General features: G+C 40.9%; 1 pseudogene; it reads left to right on the top strand.

Moving 5' to 3' along the window:
* The first annotated feature begins 5526 nt into the window (after positions 1-5526).
* LOC101673989 lies at positions 5527-6455 on the top strand (annotated as a pseudogene).
* Positions 6456-6781: the final 326 nt, after the last annotated feature.

Here is a 6781-nt window from a genome sequence, read left to right on the forward strand (position 1 = left end):
GGTAAGTGAACTTGGGCGTGGCTGGATTTCTTGTTGATCTTCTGGGTGAGGGACCTATTGTAGTGATTCTCAAGTGTCTTTGCCCGAGGCCGAATTGTAATCTCAGCCCGAGGCTGGGCTAAGTAATTTGCTCGGGTTCGCTTTTGGGAGCTTTTGTCCCCTGAATGCTTTCCGTAGAGTTCTGGAGGACGGGAATGAAAATGGCGGCCTCCCAGTCTCCGGCCCGGAGGAGCCGAGAGCTCAGGGCCCCACTCCTCAGTGCGCCCTCAGAGAACAGCGCCCTATAACTCTTGTCTCCCTGGCCTGCGGATGCGCTCTGAGCTTACCCAGGCTGCGACCGCTTCAAGGTAACCCTGAGCTGAGAGCTCACTCCTTGGTTCTGTCTCTGTAGCCGGCTTCCCCATTCTAATACCTGCAAGCTCTGTGACACTCAGACACCCCTGATCCTTCTGTGACGCTGCGGGACCTGGGGCCACGCTGACCCCGCGTGGGCTTCACCCTGGTTTAGCCTCTAGAGTGGTGTCCCTCTGTGGAACAGACTTTTAAAAGTCCCAATTTTGTGCTCCGTTGCTCTGCCGCTTGCCAGGAGCCAGTCCCTCTCCCTGCAGTCTATCTTCCTGGAGTTACTTCTCCGCCGGTCCTACCTTTCAGAAAGTGGTTGATTTTCTGTTTCTAGAATTGCTGTTCTTCTCTTTGATCTCCTGTTGGATTTGTAGGTGTTCAAATAGCTTATCAAATGTAGGTTTGATAAGCTATCTAGCTGATCTCCTGCTACCTGATGTAGTCTCATCCTGCTACTTCTCCACCATCTTGACTCCTCCCTGTTAAAATGCCTTTTCTGGGGCACCTGGGTGGCTCAGTGTGTTAAAGCCTCTGCCTTTGGCTCAGGTCATGGTCCCAGGGTCCTGGGATTGAGCCCCGCATTGGGCTCTCTGCTCAGCGGGGAGCCTGCTTCCTCCTCTCTCTCTCTCTGCCTGCTTCTCTGCCTACTTGTGATCTCTGTCTGTCAAATAAATAAATAAAATCTTTTAAAAAATGCCTTTTCTGTGTCTATTGAGATGATAGTGTGATTTCCCTCCTTCATTCTATTCACTCTATTACTATTCTAATTTTTATTTCATTAATTCTTCATTTTATTAATGTGCTGTATTACATTCCTTGATTTTCTTATGTTGAACTTCTGTTTCATTCCTGGGATAAAGCATATGTGGTCATACTATATAATCCTTTAATATGCTTTTGCATTCAGTTGGCTAGTGTTGTGTTGAAGATTTTTGCATCTATATTCATATTGGTCTCTTATTTTATTTTCTTGTGTTGTCTTTATATGACTTTGGTATTAGGATAATACTGGTCTCATACAGTGAGTTAGAAAGTTTCTTCTATTTGTTGGAGGTGTTTGAGAAGGGTTGGTGTTAATTCTTCTGAAGTGTTTGGTAGAATCTACCAGTAAACCATCTGGTTCTGAACACTTTGGGGATGGTTTTTAGTTACCAATGTAATCTCTTTACTTGTTGTAGGTCTTTTCAGGTTTTCTCTTTCATAATGAATCAGTCTTAGTAGGTTGTGTGTTTCTAGGAATTTATCTATTTCATCCAGATTATCTAGTATGTTATATACAGTTGTTCATAGTATTCTCTTATACTCATTTTTATTTCTGTGAAAAAGATAATGATGTCTTTTCTCTTCTGGTTCTAGTAATTTGAGTCTACTCTCTCTCTCTCTCTCTCTCTCTCTTTATTTTGGTCAATCTATCTAAAGTTTGTCAATTTTGTCATTCTTGGTCAATAACCAACATCTGATCTTATTGATTTGCCTTATTGCTTTTCTATCTCTTATTTTATTTATCTTTTCTTGAATTTTTATGTCCTTATTCTAGTTTTGGTTTTAGTTTCTCTTCTTTTCCTAATGCCATAATGTGTAAAATACTCATTTGGGATCTTTATGCTTTTTTAAAAGTAGGTATTTACAGATATCAAGTTCCCTCTTAGCACTAGCTTTGCTGCATCCCATATACTTTAGTATGTTGTATTTTTATTTTCATTTATCTCTTAGTATATTCTAATTTCTTCTTTGACTCATTGGTTAAGAGTATGCTGTTTAATTTACATATATTTATGAATTTAATGGTTTTCTTTCTGTTTTGATTTTTAGTTTTGTTGATTATAGTCAGAAAAAAAATGCTTTGTATGATTACAGTCTTTGTAACCCTATTGAGACTTCTGGTCTAACATATGACTTATCTTGGAAAATGTTCTGTGTGCATTTGAGAAGAATATATACTATTCTTTTATTGGGTAGTGTGAACTGTTAGACCTAGTAAGTTTATTCTGTTTTTCAAGTTATTTCCTTACTGTCTTCTGTTTAGATGTTTTATTGAAAGTGGGGTATTGAAGTTCTTCCTTCAGTTCTGTTAATATTTCTTACGTATATTGTGGGGCTTTATTGTTTGCAACATATATTATTATAATCATTGTGTTTTTTGATGAATTGATCTTTTTATTAATATATAATATCTTTTGTCTCTTAACAGTTTTTGACTCAAAGTCTATATTGTCTGACATTACTATAGTCACTTTGGCTCTCTTTTGTTGGTACTTGTATGGAATATCTTCTATCTGTTCATTCCCAACCTATTTGTGTCTTTTGATGTAAAATGACTTTCATGTTGACAGCATGAATAGTTGGCTCATTAAAAAAAAACAACAACAACTCATCCTGCCAATGTCTGCATTTTGACTGAAGAGTTTGAACCATTTACATTTAAAGTAGCTGATAAGGAAGGACTGACTTTGCCATTTTGCTCACATCATTGCTCATCTCTGGTGTGTTGATTTTTGATATATGTCTTGGAATTGTTTGTGGTGTCTTCCACTTGGGGGTACCTAGGCTCTGTAGGGCCAAATCAGGGAGATGCACAGGAAGAGATCAGGGGCTGGTTTCAATTGTTTTGTGGTAACAAGAACTTGGGACTTGGGAAGAAGGCTGCCAAGGGGCTGAGAAACTCCTGACAAGGGAGATTTCAAGTTTGGCCATTAAAGAAAAAATAAAGTTTCAAAAGTTCTAAAATTGAATTAGCCTCAGGGGAGAAGTTTTTCTGGCTTTCCCTTGACTGCATCCCTAGGGTTTCTCTCAAGTTGAATAGATTTAGTTCCTCAGTGTAAAAGTCTCCTTGGGGACAATGAAGAGAAGAAAAGAGGGAGAAAAAAGTCAGAGGGAGAGATAATTGGGCTTCCACAACACTGTTATTACTGGACTTTCCCCTATGTACTCATATGAAAACAGTTTTCTCTTGCATTGAGAGTGAGGACAGCAGTAGCTTGCTCTGGCCCACAGAGCATGCTCAGCACTAGTCTGGCAGGAAATAGTCTGGGCTGATCCCTGGAGAGCTGTAGAACATTCAAGTTTAGTCTCTTTCTTTGGAGGTGAGTGTCTGTCAGGGTTCCCCTTTATGAAGGAGAGGATAAGAGGGGATTGGCACAGGAAGTTCTGGGCCTGGCTGCTCTCTAGAATAAGGACACCTACAGCCTGAAGAGTGGTGAAGGGGACAGCAGAGTGGTTGGGCTCATCTTCAAATCTGCCCTGAACAGCAGAGAGCAAATGCAACTCTTCCCTGACTCATAGGCACAGACCCTTGCTCTTGTCAGGACACTCCTGTATCCTTTCCTTGCATCTGGTCCCGGCTAAACAAAAATTATGCAAAGAGACTACTGAGTGAGGGAATGAGAATATGAGGGTGAGAGCATGAGGATGTGAGAGTGAGAGAATGAGGTTGGAGTGATCTTGATCCTGGCTACCCAGTTGTCATCTCCTCTCTGATATGCAGAGAGGGCTGCATATCAATAGGGCAGCATTTTAGTGAAGACTGAAGGGAGGAGAAGCAGAATTTCCTTCAAAAATTGGTCAAAGCCAGGATTGGATAAGCTTTGTTCACAGATTTATCCCTTGATTGACTAATTAATTTATTCATTTAAAAATATTAACCGAGTGTCCAACAGTAGGCATGACAAAGTTTCTGCTTTCATGGTTGCTTACATTGTAAAATAGGAGACAGAAAATAAACAAAAAGTAAAAACACAATTTTAGTAAGGAGAGCAAAGATGAATAGATCCTGGTGAGCTGCTGGAGAGTAAAAGCTGGACTGTATTCTTTTAGAAAGGATCATGTGGAAAAACTCCCTGAATTTAAGCCTTTGAGCAAAGACCTGAAGGAAGTGAGGGATGGATCCCAGAAACCCTAAGGGGCTTAGGTCCTTCGGTCTATTTTATTTTAGTGACAGCTAAATCTTTTTCATATGAGTTTGGAGGAAAAATCTATTTGTTGGCTCTGGGGAGACTCTCCTTACTTTCTGTTAGATAAAGCCCTACACTTATATGTAGGTCTTGGGCCGAGTCCAGAGATCACATTTGGTGGCTTTGACACTCTGCTGGATCCAGGGTTTTGAGCCTCACAAAAGGGTGATGTTGAAATTGGACCTTTAGCCTCTTGTCTGCCAGTCTCAACATGACGTAGTGTGGGACAAGTGGAGGTTTAGGATGGCAGTTCCACCTGTGCCCTCCTCGAGTCCCTCCTCTGTCAGTCTGGTGGATTTTTGGTATTAGGGTTAGAAGAGTGAGGCCCCTGACGGATTAAGCCCAGGTGCTGGTTAGTCTGTCGCCTATGAGAAGTCACATTTATGAGGGAGAAAAGCAGGGCGCACAGCCCCTCCCAAAAATAGGGAGGAAGAAAGTGGTAATTCACTCCAGCAGCTAGCTGACCTGAAATACTCAGTCCTTGCCCTCAAGATCTTACAGAAAGTCCTCAAAGAGTTGTCCATACCCATGCCTAGCTGTAACACAAATGAAGACAGAAGGAAAAGAAAAGTTTTCAAATGGATGTAATGCAAATAGACCCTATGTCATGAAGAAACAAAGTAAAACACGTGCCAGCTCTGGGCAGGATTGGGCAGGAAGTCTTTTCTACAGTGTGTGATTCTGGAGCAGGACTCACAGACAGAATATATTTGGTGGACCACATAGTTTAGGACATTCAAGATGGAAGGGAGTTAGTGGTAAAAAGGAATGCACTGGTCAGGAAGGTGACAGGGTGGCTACTCACAGCACAGTGGAAGGCTGGAAGACCTGTGGATTGAGAGATGCAGGTGGTATACTGGGCAGGGGGCTATCTGTCTTGCCTATGGGCCTATATGCCATTAGCAGCTGGGCTCATCTTCTTGGCTAGATTTAATTTTCTTCTTATATAATGATTATTCTAAAAACAATGAATACTGTTATGCTGAAAATAAAAAAAAACAAACAAACAAACAAACAAATAAATAAATAAAATCTTAAAAAAATAAAAGAAAAGTTTAGCAGTGATCATGTAAAGGGGACAATAGAATCTGAACCCTTCCTAGTCATGTTCTGGAGTCTGTGAACAGGAGGGGAATATTTTCTCTGCCTGAGTCTGTTTTTATTTTGGATCAGAAGCCCTGTGATCTCTTTTTTTACTCTTTAGATTTCACAAGGAACAACAGCTCAGAACTAAATGTTGGGGAGTCACTCTAGTGCCACTGAATTCTATCCCTTAGGCTCCCCTGGCTCCCCAGAATTACGCCATACCTTATTTACTACCTTCTTCCTCTTCTACTCAGTGACAGTCATGGGGAACATGCTCATCATTGTGATTGTCTGTGTTGATAAACGCCTGCAGTCCCCCATGTATTTCTTCCTTGGCCACCTCTCTGTTCTAGAGATCCTGATCACATCAGTTGCTGTCCCCTTGATGCTCTGGGGGTTACTGCTTCCTGGGATGCAGGCAATATCTTTGACAGCATGTAGTGCACAATTATATTTGTACCTTTCTTTGGGCACATCAGAATTTATATTAATGGGAGCGATGGCTGTGGACCGTTATGGGGCTGTCTGTAACCCCCTGAGGTACAACATCATTATGAACAGCCACACCTACATCTGGGTGGTCATTGTGTCATGGGTGTTTGGGTTCCTATTTCAAATCTGGCCCCTCTGTGCCACATTTCAGCTTACCTTCTGCAAATCAAATGTGGTAGATCATTTTTTATGTGACTGGGGGTAATTGTTTAAATTATCCTGTGATGACAGCCGTTTCACACAGTTTATTCTTTTTTTAATGGCTGTTTTTGTTATCATTAGTCCTTTGATCCCTACAGTCATCTCCTACACCTACATCATCCCCACCATCCTCAGGATCCCTTCAGCCTCTGGTCGGAGGAAAGCCTTCTTTACCTGTGCATCCCACTCACCTTTGTTGTGATCGGCTATGGCACCTGCTTGTTCCTGTATGTGAAACCCAAGCAAACACAGGCAGCTGAGTACAACAGGGTAGCATCACTGATGGTTTTAGTGGTGACCCCTTTTCTGAACCCATTCATCTTCACCCTCAGGAATGACAAATTTATAAAGGCCTTTCAAGATGTCATGAAACGCTGCTGTTAAATCCTCAAGGGGTAGCTATGTCCTAAGGACAATCATGGACTCATCATCATGAACTGGAGTAATCTGAAAGCAATAATGCAATCTGAAATGATCATTTTCAACACCAAGTGGTTTTTGATGTACAAGGAAATTTTAAGACACTGATTGTGCTCTAACTTATAATCAGATGATTCCTGCATGGGAGATCTCATTATTATTTTTCAATCAGATATATTTGTTTATACATTCTTCCGTAGTTACAATACATCTTACAATATCTATTTAAAAATAAAAATATATAAAATATGTGATTTTTTTTCTTTTTTAGAACACTCATCTTTTTTTGG

The sequence above is a fragment of the Mustela putorius genome, unplaced genomic scaffold, assembly GCF_011764305.1.
Source record: "Mustela putorius furo isolate JIRA1106 unplaced genomic scaffold, ASM1176430v1.1 tig00003845_pilon_pilon_pilon, whole genome shotgun sequence".
Taxonomy (NCBI): domain Eukaryota; kingdom Metazoa; phylum Chordata; class Mammalia; order Carnivora; family Mustelidae; genus Mustela; species Mustela putorius.